Genomic DNA, 16,587 nt, shown 5'->3' on the forward strand with positions numbered 1-16,587 from the left:
TTTATAGCTAGCATCATTTTAATATTGCACTCACATTACTGCGTTGTCACAAGATTGAAATATAAAAATACCTGAAAATCGGTAATTCAAAAATATATATCTTTTATATTATAAAATAAAATTTACATTATGTTAAAAAAATAAATAATTAAACAGTCTATTTAGCTTTGTTTTAGTAAGACATTGAGATTTTCCTTATAAACTTGATAATGAATGGTGCCGACTATTTTGTATACTTTAACCGGGGGTTGTTACCACCCCTTCACGAGATATACTATCGTTTAGCGACAACGCTTTGTGTCGCTGTGTTCCGGTGTGAAGGGTGAATACCGTGATGCCGTGGATGTTAGCATGCAAGAATTATATATTATTTTATATTATGCCATCTTTGTTGCAACTGTTTCTTAAGTTAAAATCTTGAGATGATTAATTAAGAATAAATGTCATTTTAATTTATTTTTACAATTTGAACTGCATCCTGTTTGAGGTATTAGTTAGAACACTCTGTATATGAGTGTAAATCAAGTACATATTTGACTTAGCATTTTTTTAACAATTATAGTAGTAAAGGCATACTACTATAATTGTTTTCACCTTTTTTGGTCCTTCGAGCAGGATTAAGTAACTTACTATTTGGTTCGTTTGTTTTGATTCTCAATAGACTAAATAAAATAATGATCATCATTAAAAATGTGCTCCCCCATATTCTGGACAAAATCTTTTGGAATATTTCATATCTCTCATTGTAATCTTAGTTAACTTCATAAGTTCATACAGATTAGTGAAGTAATTCGGTCGAGTTTTCGTTACAAATAAACACACATCTGTACATACATTCATCCACTATAATAAAGACTTCATAATTATTCTGAAATATTTTTATACAATGTCATATTTTTTGTACAAAGAGGACATATAAGTTAATCGGTATAACTTTGGCACGATAAACGAGTACGATTTCGGGGCTTTCTTTGTATGTACACAGCCGATATGACCCAACGATTAAAACTGACACACTCATAACAGTCACCATTTAGATGTTTACATCCGGGCACCACTGTTTTTCACGTACTTAAATAAAAGTCTGTCCTTCTGACTGATATTGGTCACGACATCCAATCTCGAGAGAGACCAGTCAACTTCACAGGACATATAAAAGTGCCCAAATGTTTCATAATCCTATTGAACGGCAATAACCTTTTATCGGTCCGACCTGGGGTTTGACCTCAGGATCTGCGGCTGTATATCTAGCCACTAGATTATAGAGGCAGCCATCAAGTAAACCTGCATATGTCACATGAAATGTCATGTATAAAGCTTAACCTTATTAACCACTATTAGAGCAGCGTGGTAGAATAGACTAAGTCCTCTCATCAAGAGGCTCTCCTCTTGGGTCTCCTGATGGGTTGTTTATTTATTTTACAGGCTTTACTTTTTGAAGAATTTGTCAGTGCATTCATTCAAAAGTATTATTAATTATATTTTCAAAGTAAATATTTACTTACGATTGAAAAGGAAATGTAAGCATAAAAAAACGAATAGAAATCTTAGAATCGTAACGATACCGTATAAACGCGCCCCAGTTTCTTAAGTAAAAGTCAGTGTTGCGTGAAGTCCGTTGAATTGCGGATTTTATCCGATGGTATTTATTCCTTGGACGTGTCAAGAATGTCCAATGTCCATATCCCTTGTTTCGGTCCAATGCCGCATGTTATTAGGCTTTAAGGTTTTACTGTTGGACATTCCTTTAGTTATGAAGCAATTTTGATTTTATTTTTATTAATTTATATTAAAATCTTAGAGTGGAACTATTCAATTTAGAATTGAATGAAATTCCCCTAATTTCAGTTGGTCTAAGTGATTGGGTTAAGCTTAAAATAATGATTTTGAAAATGGAACAGCCTTATTTAAATAAAAATAAACCTTTGAAAATATCTCTACATCAATTTATTAAAATAGAAAGATATCGTAAAGAGCTTTTAACGTATTTACATTAGCACATCGAATACCGATATACGCAAACAAGCATTGTAGATGCTATGATAATTACTTCACGAGTAATTTGTATGTAGTTTATTTGGATTCGTCTATACTGTTTATTCTACACAGCTCGTGCGTCCAACTACAAACATCACATATATAACCAAAATGTATTCATTACACTGACAAAAGAGAGACAACAATATTTTTTTAAACTCTCGAATCGGGAAAAATTGAGAACAATGAAACTCACTCACACACTGGATGAAACTTAATCAGAAGAAAACACAAGGGTGTAAAAATATTCAGAGCGAATCAGGAATGGGTAAATTTAAACAGAACGCCTGTTATCCTTGAATTTTAACGTGAAATCGTACGATATATTACTTTTTTCAGGGTTCTTAATTTAAATAATATCGAAAACAATCACGTATTATGCCCAAGTACTAAATATATGTATATCCTCAAAATTGTATGAAAATTATATTTATGATTCGTCAAACATGTAGAAATTTCATAGACACATGCAATGCTTATGTTTTATAAGATGCATGTTCCATATTCATTTAAAAAAAAAAAAAACAAGAGGTCAGTGAAAAAGATACAGTCCCGAAGACTTCAAATAAAAAGATTTTATAGTTTTAGCTTTGATTGATGATGTCTGTTTCTAATAAATAACGATGTATAACATTATTACATTATTAATATGTGTATACAATACTGATATAATACTATTAATAATTCTGTACTTGATTATAATTGCAAATAGTCAGTACTTATATCTAAAACACTACTACTAAAGTAAGTATCGTGTATTTTATTGTGTTTTTTTTTTTTTTTAACAATCTTCATAAAAATATTTGCCAACTCAATGGAAACTGTTTACCTTTTATGTCAATTAAATTTTACTCTTGACTGAATTTCGTCCTTTCGCCCACGAAGGCCACATGGGACCTAGCGATGTTATAATGCACAAGTGCTTATGCAAATATAAAAGGAAGGGATCGAAAATCGATCGTTCAGCTTTACCTAGGTATTCACAGGTAGAAGAGTGCGTTCCTTCATAATTTTATAACACCTAATTACTGTTAAAAATGTTAATGCAAAAAAAAAAAACAACCAATCCCGTTGTCCGAAACCAATATTTGAATTCGTTCGAATCTTCGAATATAGAACCATTTATGTCTAACACGACAGTTAAATGACACTCTTACATGCTTAATAAATGTATGGTTTGTTTGTATCAGTATACGTTATAGTTGTAATACATTATTGTAGAGATCTGTTTAAATGGCATTGTGGGAATCAAGTACATACTAAAATAACTAGAAATCTATAATATTATTAAATACGATTTCTAAATAACGTATATTCGTACGCATGGTAAAATGCAATGCCATGTTTATCCACGGATTAATTTAAATCGTTACTAAATTCATTGTAATATGAATCTTATCAATACTGGAACAAGATATAAAATCCCTTGCCCCGTGTAACGCAGACGAAACTCCTAAGTTGATTATTTTAGTTCGGTCGAGTTCACTTTGATTAAGCTCTTGCGGTTTGTTTAGATGGAAGTTAGTTCGTCTACAGACGACGCGGTTAAACTGAGTGCTGCAGAAAAATATGCAAATCTAAGATAAGATTAATTTTTAATTCAATAATTTTCATTTATTCATCCTTATACATTTAAATTACATAGAAAAGAATTAACTAGAACGGCCTTCACTCACATTCCGTAATTGAATTTGAATTTATTTCATCTATGTCAAAATCATTAATTTCCTAATAATCTATTTACGGCCACGGCGTACATTTACAATAGAGAATAGCCAATAGCTCAGATATGTAGATAATTATGTTCGCAAACACAGATATACTCTTGCCTTACACTTGTACTTGGACGGGATGACAATCCAGTAAGGCAGATTAGATGCAGGCCAAACGGATTCGCGAGGTTAACGAAGCGTGGAAGTTTAATACTCTTAACTTCGTAAGTCACTACTGCTACTGAGTAATTCAACATGAACCCAAACTGATACTATTGAGAAACCATCTTACGCTTCCCTTGTCCTATTTATTTAGCGTAGTAACGGCCAGCTGCCTATCTGATCCCAACCCTCCTTGAGATTGCTTTAGCTTTAGTTCGTGGGATGTTTTCCCATCACTCTTACGAACCTACGACTTCAAGGAGTGTTCATAATCATAACTCTCCCGGTACCTTCATACATAAGTGATTATCAAGTTATAAAATAATAATTGTTATCGTTACTTGTAAATTAAAAAATATGTATCTTCGGAAATATTTTTGTAATATTAAATATAATACATATTAAAGTATCAGGCAGATAAAAGTTTCAGGAAACATACCTAACAAATTAAAACAGCTGAATTATTTATTTAATTGGAGAACATACAGCCGTTGATAAACAAAAATAACAAATACTTAATAACTATTAGGCCAATAACAGTTGTCACATATAACATTAAAGAAACTGAGAATAGGAAAATAAATGAAAAAAAAAATTAAAAATATACCAACATTATTATTTATTTTTCATAAAATATTGTTTCAATTACATTTTAAAATACATTATAGATATATGTATTTAAAGTGTTTTTAAGGTAACGTCAAAAAGACGCAATAATGTTGGTTATAAGCCTTAGCGCGCGCCCGTGTGGGTAAGAACCACCCACTCATCAAACAGCAATACTTAGAATTACTTTGTTTCGATTTGAAGTGTGATTAAACCAGTGTAACTACAGGCACAATGGATATAATATCTTAGTTACCAAACGTATATAAATAATGGTTATTATTTTTTTAATTCTTAAACGGCAGTGGTGACCACTTATCATGAAGCCACTTCATTGGCCAGACCGCAATATGTAAAAAAAAAATTCAATTTCTTAATAGTGAATATACATAAACCAATACACGAAATATAGAATGGCTTCCATAAAAAAATGTATTTTTATATACTCTATTAAAAGCATAAAATGATTCAATTATCACATCAAACAAAACATACAGTCAAAACCGCAAACTTAAGGTAACAATGGATGCAATCGCTTTGAACGAAATTTAACTAGTTGGGAAGTTGGCACTGTTTCAAGAATTAAGCCTCCGCTGGGTTAGAGGGATGCGATGTGCGCTCGTTTCAAAAACTTTGATTAGTTTTTTTTTTTTTAAGAATTAATTATATATTGGCAGATTTAAAAATAAAGATCATGTCCAAATAACATTGAAAAATAAGCCATATTACTCAGTATAAGATTATAGATAAAGTGTGGACTTAATATATGTTGATTTCTTAATATTGGAAAATTAAATATAAATTTTATAGTACTCTATTGACATACTCTGTAATTAAAATGATGAAAAACAGTAACTACTGAGTTTCCTGCCAGTTCGTCGTGGTAGAATCTACTTCCCGACACACAGAGTGCTTTAAATTTAATTCAACACTGTAAAACTTCTACTTAGTAATATTATAGTGTTAGTACATGTCTTTAGTTAATCATCCTGAAGATATGTGAGATTATTAATGTTAATACAATCACGCAAAATCATACAAACGCACATAGAAAACGAGAGAATGTGTGCCATCACAACATAGAGAGAGAGAGAGAGAGATAAGGAAATATGTATTTCCAAAATTGCACAATCGCACTTGAATGATTTTTATAATATCACTATCACTACTTTTGCGATAAATTTCAATAACGAAGATAAAATTAATTTATATGATAACGTTATTTGAATATTCCTTTGGAAAGTACGAATAAATTGTTCTTAAGTTAGTAGTTGGTATACAATAATGGCAATATTAATAGCAGTTAATTTGCATAATTCAATTAAAAATGATTCATTTCCAACCCTTGAACTTGAACAGCAATGGACAAACGTTTCAACCACCCACGTAGGTTGACTTAATGCCACTAATGAAAGCAGTCATAACCAAGCTATAGGGAAAAACTAATTTAAGCCTTAAGACCCGCTCATAAGGTTTGTTTTCAACTGAAGATGCGTTGCGACTAGAGCTTTTCGAAAATAAACGTGAACCGTGACGTCATACTTTCCAGTACACCCACGCTATGAAAGGTGAGCCACATTGGGTATAAAGATGATCTAACGAACGAAAACGTAGAAATATTATGTAAATTTACTCCTATTGAATGGAATGTTGCAAACATTATTGATGTGTATCCTAAGTAAAGTTTCAATGATGTATAACGTCACTTTTGGGAATTCGTATAATGTATAAAACATATTTTATAAAAATATACTAACAATAACAAATATACTCAAACAAAACGAGCTAATAATAGAAAAACAAATGAATTAGATTAAAATAAAGAAGATTATTATTCAGAGTCAGTTTTTTTTGTTCTTATATTGCCCAAGATATTTGATATTTAACGACCTCCGTGGTCAAGTAGTGTGTACACCGGTTTTCATGGATACGCCACTCCGAGGTCCCGGGTTCGGTTGCTGGCCGAGTCGATATAGAAAAAGTTCATTAGTTTCCTATGTTGTCTTGGGTCTGAGTGTTTGTGGTACCGTCGTTACTTCTGATTTTCCATAACACAAATGCCTTAGCTACTTACATTGGGATCAGAGTAATGTAAGTGATGCTGTCCAATTTAAAAAAAAATTAAAGATTTTGAGAGAGTGTCATCTATCATCGTACTAAGCCGATTCTCGTCTCGAGCTCCTGTTCAAAACCTAAAATATATAAAATGTGTATAATATTTATTGCGATAGTTTAAAGTGTACATTTATTAGGTACTTTATTCGAGGTGAATAATAGATGATTTCATGCCAAGATTTGGTATTTAAATACAAATGCATATAATGGAAATATCTCAGGAGACTACACACAGTAGCGTAGACTGTGCAAAATCGAAAACTATTCTGTTCCCATTTAATATTTCACCGAAACGTTTTGCAAACCGGTAAAATGTCTGCACAAATGGCGTCGAAAGAAATATAACCTATAAAATGGAAATGCTTATTTTTATTCTGTATAAGATTTAGGTTCACAAAGGTAAGGATGTAATGGTAAAGATTTGGAAAATATCAATGCACGACCATGCACATATTCAATGCACGTGGTTAGTTCTTGCGTAACATTCCAAAGGAGGTTTTTTGTGTTAGATTATTTTATACGACCATTACATAATGCAAAGACAAGTATGTAAACCAATATAGTCTATGCTAATACATCTATTTGCTTTTCACGGCCAAACTACTATTTAAGATAGCATTAAATTTTTTATTCGATATTTGGTAATTAGTATGATTCACAAATGTAAACATAGAAATTATCCATAATATCAATTTAACCATAATATGGTTATATATAAACTCACTAAAAATATTTCATAATCGGAGTTTTCAAATTGATACTGGCATATTACACTATTTTAGACCATATTTTTTTTCCTAACCTTTTCATAAATATTAATTCAAATGAATTGTCACTGAAAATAATTGAAATGAAAAAAATATGAACACCGAAGACTTAAATAAGTACATAAAATTTAAAAGTAGCTACTATACAATATCCGAATCGCGTGGGATGGTGGCGAGAATATTTGAAACCACATTGAATCGTAATTGCGATTATGTAAGCCAAAAATGAATTAATCCCTCTCGTCAACAGGAAGCTAAAGTAAGTTAGTTTGTTAAGAAGTCTTAACCAACTTCAATAATAATAGTAAATGAGTTTTTCCTCATAATTGTATCAATACCAATCTATCCATACCTTAGCAGAATAGTAAGATAAGCTTAAAATCGTATATTGTAGGGGAAAAGAACATTTGCCCAACGTTGGGACTTTAATGGAATATTAATTAGTTTTCATCATAGTAGTAAAAATAATATTCAATTGAATATCCAAACATCAACTTAATATTCCCAATGGATTTATTTTAGCTTACGTGCATCGAATAAGTCAATACTATTCGTAAACATTGATACTGTTGATTTGCAAGCATATATTTGTTATTACGTGATTTTCATTCAATTTATTATCGAAACTCGTATAAAATCGCTTATGTATCTTCGTTTTAAACTTTTACGTTATATTTTTTATTTCGTATGTAAATCGTAGTTCTTATAAATACTTAAGAAGATTCAATTTTTTCTTTCTTTCATTCCCGCGGCAGCGCTTAGCATTTGAATGTACAATTTAACATAATGTTTGAATGATGTAAGGAAAGAAGAACACGAAAGACATACATAGCGAAGTTTTATGTAAATATGTATAGCAAAGAAACATCATGGGCGAATGTTGACGATCGTTGAATTTAAAATATTAATGTATTAAATTCAATAGACTTGGTGGTAAGGCTTTGTGCAAGCCGTTCTGGGTAAGTATCACCCAATCATCATATATTCTACCGCCAAACAACAGTATTGTTGTGTTCCGATTTGAAGGGTGAGTGAGGCAATGTAACTACAGGCACAAGGGACATACTATCTTAGTTCCCAAGGTTTATGACGCATTGGCGATGTAAGGAATGGTTAATATTTCTTACAGCGCCATTCATCAGGTGGCATATATGCTCGTCCGCCAACCTTTACCATAAAAAAGACGATAAATTTGACAGTGTAAAAATAATGTTAAGAAATTGTCTTTTCAAAATTATTTTTAGTTATATTACTAAAAATAAAACAATATCCATATTTAGCTCAAAAACATGATTGCTAGGTACCCATATCAGGGGGACAGAGAGCTCGCTGATTGCCTAAATCTATGATGACGTCAACATTTTATTTAAGTGTTCTGCGACTGAAAAATAGAACATATTATAAATTAATCGATACTTATCGAAGTATTATTATTAACTATATTCTTAATTTAAAAGTGCTTATATAAAATCAAGCCATTCAAATACCTACTTAAATAATCGATATTTTTACATGTTAAACTACTAAGTTTCTTTCGCCGGTTCTTCTCGGGTCAGGGCATTTTCGAACTGTTGGTAGGTTTTAATTTGACAGTCAATAATTATATTTAAAGCTTTGCGACTTCAGTCTCTTGTATTATTTTCTAAAAGCTTAAGACAGTTAGCATCATTTTATACATATCCTATATTAATTCCTTCGTCTTGTTTTATTTCAATTGATTATATAATAGAATCAGACGTGTACTCATTTATATGTTTTTATCAATCAAAACAATTAATTACAAAAATATTTGTACAATAAAATATTCTCATACTAAATTATTCATTTCTTAATGCGTCCTGAATCAGAATAGACGAGATCTCTTAACAATGCTCAAATTATTACAAAGGCAAACAGGCCTAAAAAGGAAAAAACAATGGACCATCGGATGAATTAATCAGGACAGTCACGAACCTCCTTAACGATGGCACGCAGTAGCAGAAAATATAAGTTTCTGAGAACTTCGTTAGCGAAAACTTCGGCAACTGCAATAAAGAAGTTCCCTAAATGATATCGAGACGAAATGTTTTATTCAAGTTTTAGGTTCTCAGAAAACGAAGATGTCGATTGATACGCATAAGATTATCTTAATTTAAAAGAAACATAAAAAACAAACGATACTTTTATAAAATATCTTTGGTGCGTAACATCTATTGGGGACCCTGCTCTGCCATCATGCCTCTCTCCGTCAACACTATCAACTTCCTCGTACATGTGTAGGGTATAATATATTTTTATTTTATTTGTTGTAAAATTCCAAATCCAGCAAAAGCAAGGAAGTTGATAGTAGGATGCTGGTTATTAAAGTTAATTCCTTTGTTTAAGTATTTTTATAATTGCATCTCTGTTACTTGAATAAATAAGAGCGTTATTATTGTTATATTTATTTTATTAAAGAAATCTCTTCTCTCTCTGTCTTTATTTATATACTCCATATTCATTTATTGGTTTTCTTTCAATTTCGATTTCACATGTGTCGGGCGTCCCTTGACAGTCGCATTATTTTATTCAATACGGACACTAGGTCCGTATTGCATGATTTTATTTTGCTATTTTTAAAGGAAAATGAATTTGATGTTTTTTTTTTTTAATTTATTTTAATTTTGTCCGTAACGTGTATTACTTATGATAATAATTAATTAGCCATTACTAATGGACACACACGAACACACACAAATAGTTGCATACACTTATACAAGTAAAGACTTAATTGGTGGATGTTCCAATTTACGTAACGTAAAGATTTTAGAAGTTAAGAAATAAACTTTTTTTTAACGAGTCGTGTGTACGTGTGTGTAGCTCACAATCCTGTAGATCCCTCGAGATCTGAAGCTTTATTAGCTAGGTTTACTATCACATAAACACATTATTTTAATTAATCAAATCTATATTTGAACATTTTTTTAAATAGGTAGTAGTTGGAATCCAAGTTCTTTGAGGAGACTGAGATCTTAAATCGTTGCTTATTTAAAAAAGAAGTATTACGTATTGTAATAATAATAATATTTAATAAAATATAAAACGATTGAAAGAAGGCGTTCAAGTATTTTACAGTAAAACATTCCTTTTTCAAAAACGTCTATATTATAAAAATAAATTCGAGTAGTTCGTCAGGAAATAAATTAATGAAAAAATATTTTCGCCTTTATGTCAAGAGACATAAGATTTGTTATCCGAAGCATTAAATTACCAAATCGAGTTAACATTTTGTTTGAAACACATATGGCAATATTTGCTGCAACGATGCAATGCGGAAAACTTTCTACGAGTCAGAGTAAGTTACACAACTAACTAATCCATGTCTGTGTATTACGTATCTTTTTCATGATTATGGTGATAAATATTTGAACGGCCAAATGTCTGTTTTGCCGATGAGACCACCTCTTAAACATCTTTCCTGTATAAAGCTTATGACGTCATATCTCCATAATGTTTATTGGAGTAAAATGTTATAATCGAATGACAAGAATCAGAAACCGTATTTCGGTATGTGTAACAGAGTGTGAACATTTATGAAAAACTGCCTTGTTGGTTAAAAGGCTCTTGATCTGATCTGAGGATTAGAGTCAAATTTTTAGATCAGACCTATAACAATTTATTGAATTTTTCAGTCAAGAAATTCTAACTAGCTTTCCGAAGTTTACTTTCAGTGTCTGAACTCTTTCTTATCGCGTCGGGTTTACAGTCCCAGCAAATTATAAAGTACACTTGTGTGTACGCACAAATTTGTGCACTATTTAATATCCTACCCAATTAAATAGTCTCCCTTTACATTTGACAGGAGGACGTATCCTGCTGTTATTTATCATAGACAAAGCTTTAAAGAATAACAACTGCTCTGCCTATTGTTACTCTTAAATTCCCGCTGTACTTAAAATTTACGTACATCGGAAGTTCATACTGTGAGTGCTAGCATTGAAAAGTTTTAAAACTAAAACTAGTTACAAAATTTTCGCGACACGTTCTCCGAACTGGTCGTATGTCATGAATTTTTTGTTCAGAAAATTCAGTTTATTTTAGTCCGGATGTTATACTTTGTTATTCACATAGAATTCATCGTAAATTTTTAAAATAAAACTTTTCAAAAAGTGCATTTGAATGTTACAGCTAATTTAACTTAAATATGTTTTGCGTATAATACGTGTAACTGAAGATGTAACTTAGTACAGAAATTAAATATTAAAATAATGAAGCCAACTGCTGGTGTTTCTTTCTTGTATTTATTTTAATGTTTTTGCAGAAAACTAAGTGCATAACTTTTAGTTTATCAAAACAAATAATAATAACTAACACTAGGAACTAAATTACATTTTAAGAATTTAGTGATAGATTCATTCAACATTCATTTAAGCCAGTTATACAAAATCAAAATCAATCAAAATCAAATTATAATTTATTCTAGTAGGCACTAAAAGCACTTTTAAATCGTCATTTAACAAACTATTTTAAGTAAAGCTACCACCGGTTCGGAATGTAGATTCTACCGAGAAGAACCGGTAAGAAACTCAGTAGTTACTCTTTTTCAACATCTAAAAATACAGTAATGTTAGTTAAATACAGTTAGTATTACCGTAAGACATGGCATTTTAATCGATGCAGTGAAAACTAACCTAAAAAAAAACCTAACTAACAGAAAGTACTAACCATTGATAATATTCTTGATAATAATAATTGTAAAAATCTTGGATGATTTATACATCTAACTATTAATCTATCTCAACGTTTTCACATTCAGAATCGGATAACTTCACGTGTATCCAATTAATAGCATGTATACTCAAATAATTCCCTAAATCATTCCAGAACACCATCGCAAAGGGTCCCATATTAGCACTCAAATCTAAATAGAAACTGCAAGAAGGTAAACAAGTTGAGATAAGAAGTAAGTATTTGCAGAATAGCACTCAGTTGAAGTCAAATTTTCAAAGTAACAAGAAATATTACCTTAGAAACGCTTGTTTAAAAATCATTAATATACGTCATTTTTCTGTCCATATAATATCTTCTTTATACAAATATTACAAAGACATAATTTTGTATATACTTCCATGTATAATTAATGATCATTATATAAAATACTAAGTAATCAAACTCTTAATGCCACTTAATTCCTTTAAATATTCTCTTCAAGGCTACATCGAAACCTATTAATAATGGAACATTTTCAGTAAATCCGTGGAATAATTTAGATAACATCGGAGTAAATCTAATTGTAAACATTTTGAACGCACCGCAAAATCTGTTGTCACTTTCCAGACTTGCTTAATTTATTGTTCTCGTTCGAAAACAACTGTCACAGCCTGAAACAGTTGAATCCCTTAAAAAAAAAAAACCTTAAAAACATTCACGCAGAAAAGTTGTGGAATGTCCTCAAAAGAAACGTCAGAGAATACGTTTCGTTATTTTTGCGACAATTCTGAATGTTAATATAAAATGTCATGACAGTCAAAAACATTGTTGTTTTTATTAAAAGTATGTTGTTGTTTCAGATTTGATTTGTTTTTATATCAGACATTATTTATTTTGATTTAAAGACGGCAGGGCTATTTGGTGGTAAGTGGTCACACACAATACGGACCATATCTGGCCAATGCACTACCAACCTTGATAACTTGTGACTGTAGTTACACTGACTTATTCAGCCATTAAAACGAAGCACATAATCCTAAGTATTGCGCTTTGGAATAAGAATATACGAATTGTGGCCCTACCATTACGATAACGTATGTCATTTTAGTTACAAACAAATTTAATATATTACAATACATGAATATAAAACGAAGATAATTAAAACTACAAAATTGTTAATCTAAGTAATGATAAAATTCAATACCTACCAGTAAGACATGGGTCCTCCTTGGCTGTGTCATCGACTGATCGAGACTTACCTGTGAAAAAAGTAATAAATATAAATAAATATTACGTATAAGCTATTTTAAAAATGAAACTAAGTGACTCAGTGACCAGTGCTTACTTGAAACACAATAATTGAATCGTTTAATTCTTATATAAATCCTTCTTTAGTTATATTATTTGTTAAGGTGACAGTTTTTTGGGTAACTCGAATTTCTAATTAGCGATATCTTTAATTCTATAGAGTTTAAGAAATATTGATAACATTAATGAGAAATTCCTTTAAATTAAAATCATGTATGAATTATTTAATGCTACAGCCAGATTTGTTAAAGCTGAATTTCAAGTGAGTATAATCACGAACACTAAACGTTGTCCAAAAGATTTTAATAATAAATGAACATAATATAATTTATTCGATTTAACAAATATCGCACACCTACTTTTAAATACAGTCACAATTAGTACCTACATAGCGTAGGCAATAGAAATCTGTTAGTTTCATTTACAACACGACAACAAATACCATTTAACTGTTCGGAATACGCAATTTAACAGTGGAAAGCCGATTGGCGGCAGTCGGTAACAACGACCGTTGCCAGCCGCATTCCATTTGTAATAATTTAGAACAAAGAGGACCGAAAGACCACACTGCCACTAATGCGAACGATTTAAGTTATGCAGTTGCATGGTTGGTTTTGTATATCGCTGTAATGCGTTATAGCATTTTGGTATTTCAACTCAACATTGGTATCTATAAAATGCAACCATCCTTACCCGTCAGTGTAAACCTACAGTTAAGCTCTAACACGGACAGTGTGATAGTGAACGTTATAAAATATGAACTTTTAATCCATTTATTTGCCATATTCGTATGTTCAAACATCAGACATCATGTCAAGATAAAATATAATTTGAAATAATTACGAGGAACTTATTTTATTTTTTGTCCACGTACATTTTAAACTTCTATTTGAAGTAATACAATCATCTCAATTCTGAAAAATCAAAGTTGCGTTTAAATTTGTGAATAAATTATTGCTATCATTTTATCAGAATAAACCATACAATATTCTTAAGCTTGCCAACAATATAAATGTTTGTAGGCAAATCAGCACTTATATTTTTATTTTTAAAACTAAAATGCTACATAAAAACAATAAAAACCTTTTATAAATTAATTATAAAAGATTTATAAATTAATTACAGAAAAAAGAAAACAGGATATTGCTGATATGTTCAGCTTGTAATGTAATGATTACTTAGAACTAACTCTCTGGAGAGAAGCCACGATAATATTGTTTAAAGTTCATGTTACTTGAAAATCCAAAGTTAATACTTCGATTGGGAATTAAATATATTTCCTGTCTATACGTGAATCTAGTCAATATTTTACATTAAAAAGAATGTTTTTGTTATTTAATTAATAGACTTAAAAATACCTAGACCTTCAGTTTCGAGCACAAGATAAATTATAAACACATACATGAAAAAATGCCAAAAAATTCTTCTAACCACTTGGCAATCTTGGGTCTAACTTTCTTTGTTTCTTTAATATCCTAAAATATTATGTATACTAAATGTACTGGCTTAAATTTTACGAAATTGATTACGGTCTATATTTCAGTTAATGTATTAATTAAATACAAATTTAAATTTAAAGTCAGAACAGCGAATAAATAGATAAATCGCTCAAAGGAGTCAATTTATTTTCTTGCTACATTTTAATAGAATATCTTCATATTCCATGAAAGTATTGTTAGCTATCGTTGTACCGGAAACAAGGAAGCTCTGAACAATTGCTACAAATAATATCATAATGAACATTAAAACGTGAAATTCTTTATTGTTATTTAACATAATATTTTTATAAGAATTTTATCATGAATATAAATTTATTTTACGCAATATATTTTTTGTATTCTTTTTTGTCAATTTTTTTGCTAATCTGTCATGTAATACGTAATATGTCATGTACATCTGTTCCTTTTGTATCTGTACGCGGCGAACATTCTAAAAATGTGTACAGGTCTTACCTAGGCTACCTCGACGTTCAATTTAATTTCATATTTCAGTGGTTTAGTCAGTATGCGATAACAAACAGATAGATTTACTTTCATATTTATTTTATTTGTCGCATAGTATATTTATTAGAGAGTTGATTTTCTTTAATATTAATATTAAGTGTGATGATAATGTATTCCAGACTCATTTCAGTCACGACAGAAATTCTCAAAAGAGAATAGCGAAAGGCGCAAGTGTGTAACACAAAAATATTCTCTATTCGGTCACTCTTATACAGCAAAGGTGCGCACTTGCCAAGGAAGTGAACAAAGGAGTGTAGACACTACCGATATCGAACCATCAGGCTGCTGAGAATATCTTGTCAATGAAACCCAATGCTTGTTTACTGTCCCGACTCTGAGTTTGAGCCTGAAGCCAGACACAAGCTTCAAGCAGATCATTTTAATATTGTTAGAATATCATATTATTATGCGACTTACATTTTGTACAATAACGATCGATGGAAATTTTATCCATGTATTGAAATGGGTTCTAGATAGAAAATTTGTTACAAATGACTTATATGTCCGAGAAGAAAACTATTTGGGAAGGCAATTTCGTGTACATTCATGAAAAATAACGACATTAAACCATAAACATTCAATGCTGCCTAACATCGACCATCTACCTTTTTACCGTTCATCGTTTCTTATTCCACGTACGTGGGACATTTTGGTACATCTTTTTTTATTTTTATTTTGAGGTTAACTGAAACGCTTCTTCCTTATGTTTATTGTGTTTTAACTTTGTTAACGGTTAGAATTTTTATGAAGAAGTTTATGGTGTCGTTTGAAATAGATGTGTCGTTAAATAACCTTTATTACACTTTGAATAAGGACTATAATTCAATGGAAATTTCGGTATTCTGAGCCCAAATATCTTCAAGATATAGTCGTTAAATGCCGTCGTATTGTTACCTTGTCTTGAAGAAGCTAAGTGTTCTTCAACTAACAAAGGTGTATAAAGATTGGAGTTATGTAAACATAAAATTTGTTAAAAGCGTCTTATTTTTACAGAAAGTTCTTTGTTCTAGCCTTTTCGTGAGAGAAGAAGTCCTTCTTCATGACAAACATTCAATTTAACCTGGATTTGACAGAATCTTTTTAAGATATTATATTAAGTAATATAAATATAATTCGAATTATGTAATTATATTATAACAAAGTAGACTCGTCACGGGAAACGTAGGATTTTTCATACCTCGATAGTCTTTTGTTATTACGAGAATAATA

At 30.6% G+C, this 16,587-nt stretch overlaps 1 protein-coding gene across 1 annotated transcript in view; it reads right to left on the minus strand.

Annotated features, from left to right (window-relative positions):
• The window catches only part of LOC125067973 (acetylcholine receptor subunit alpha-like 1), a 237,563-nt gene that overhangs the window by 167,100 nt on the left and 53,876 nt on the right, over window positions 1-16,587 (minus strand). The window contains exon 2 of the mRNA XM_047676926.1: window positions 13,276-13,326. The gene's annotated coding sequence lies outside the window, so the exon portion shown is untranslated. The remainder of the gene's footprint in view (window positions 1-13,275; window positions 13,327-16,587) is intronic.

Source organism: Vanessa atalanta, chromosome 12, assembly GCF_905147765.1.
Source record: "Vanessa atalanta chromosome 12, ilVanAtal1.2, whole genome shotgun sequence".
Classification (NCBI taxonomy): Eukaryota; Metazoa; Arthropoda; class Insecta; order Lepidoptera; family Nymphalidae; genus Vanessa; species Vanessa atalanta.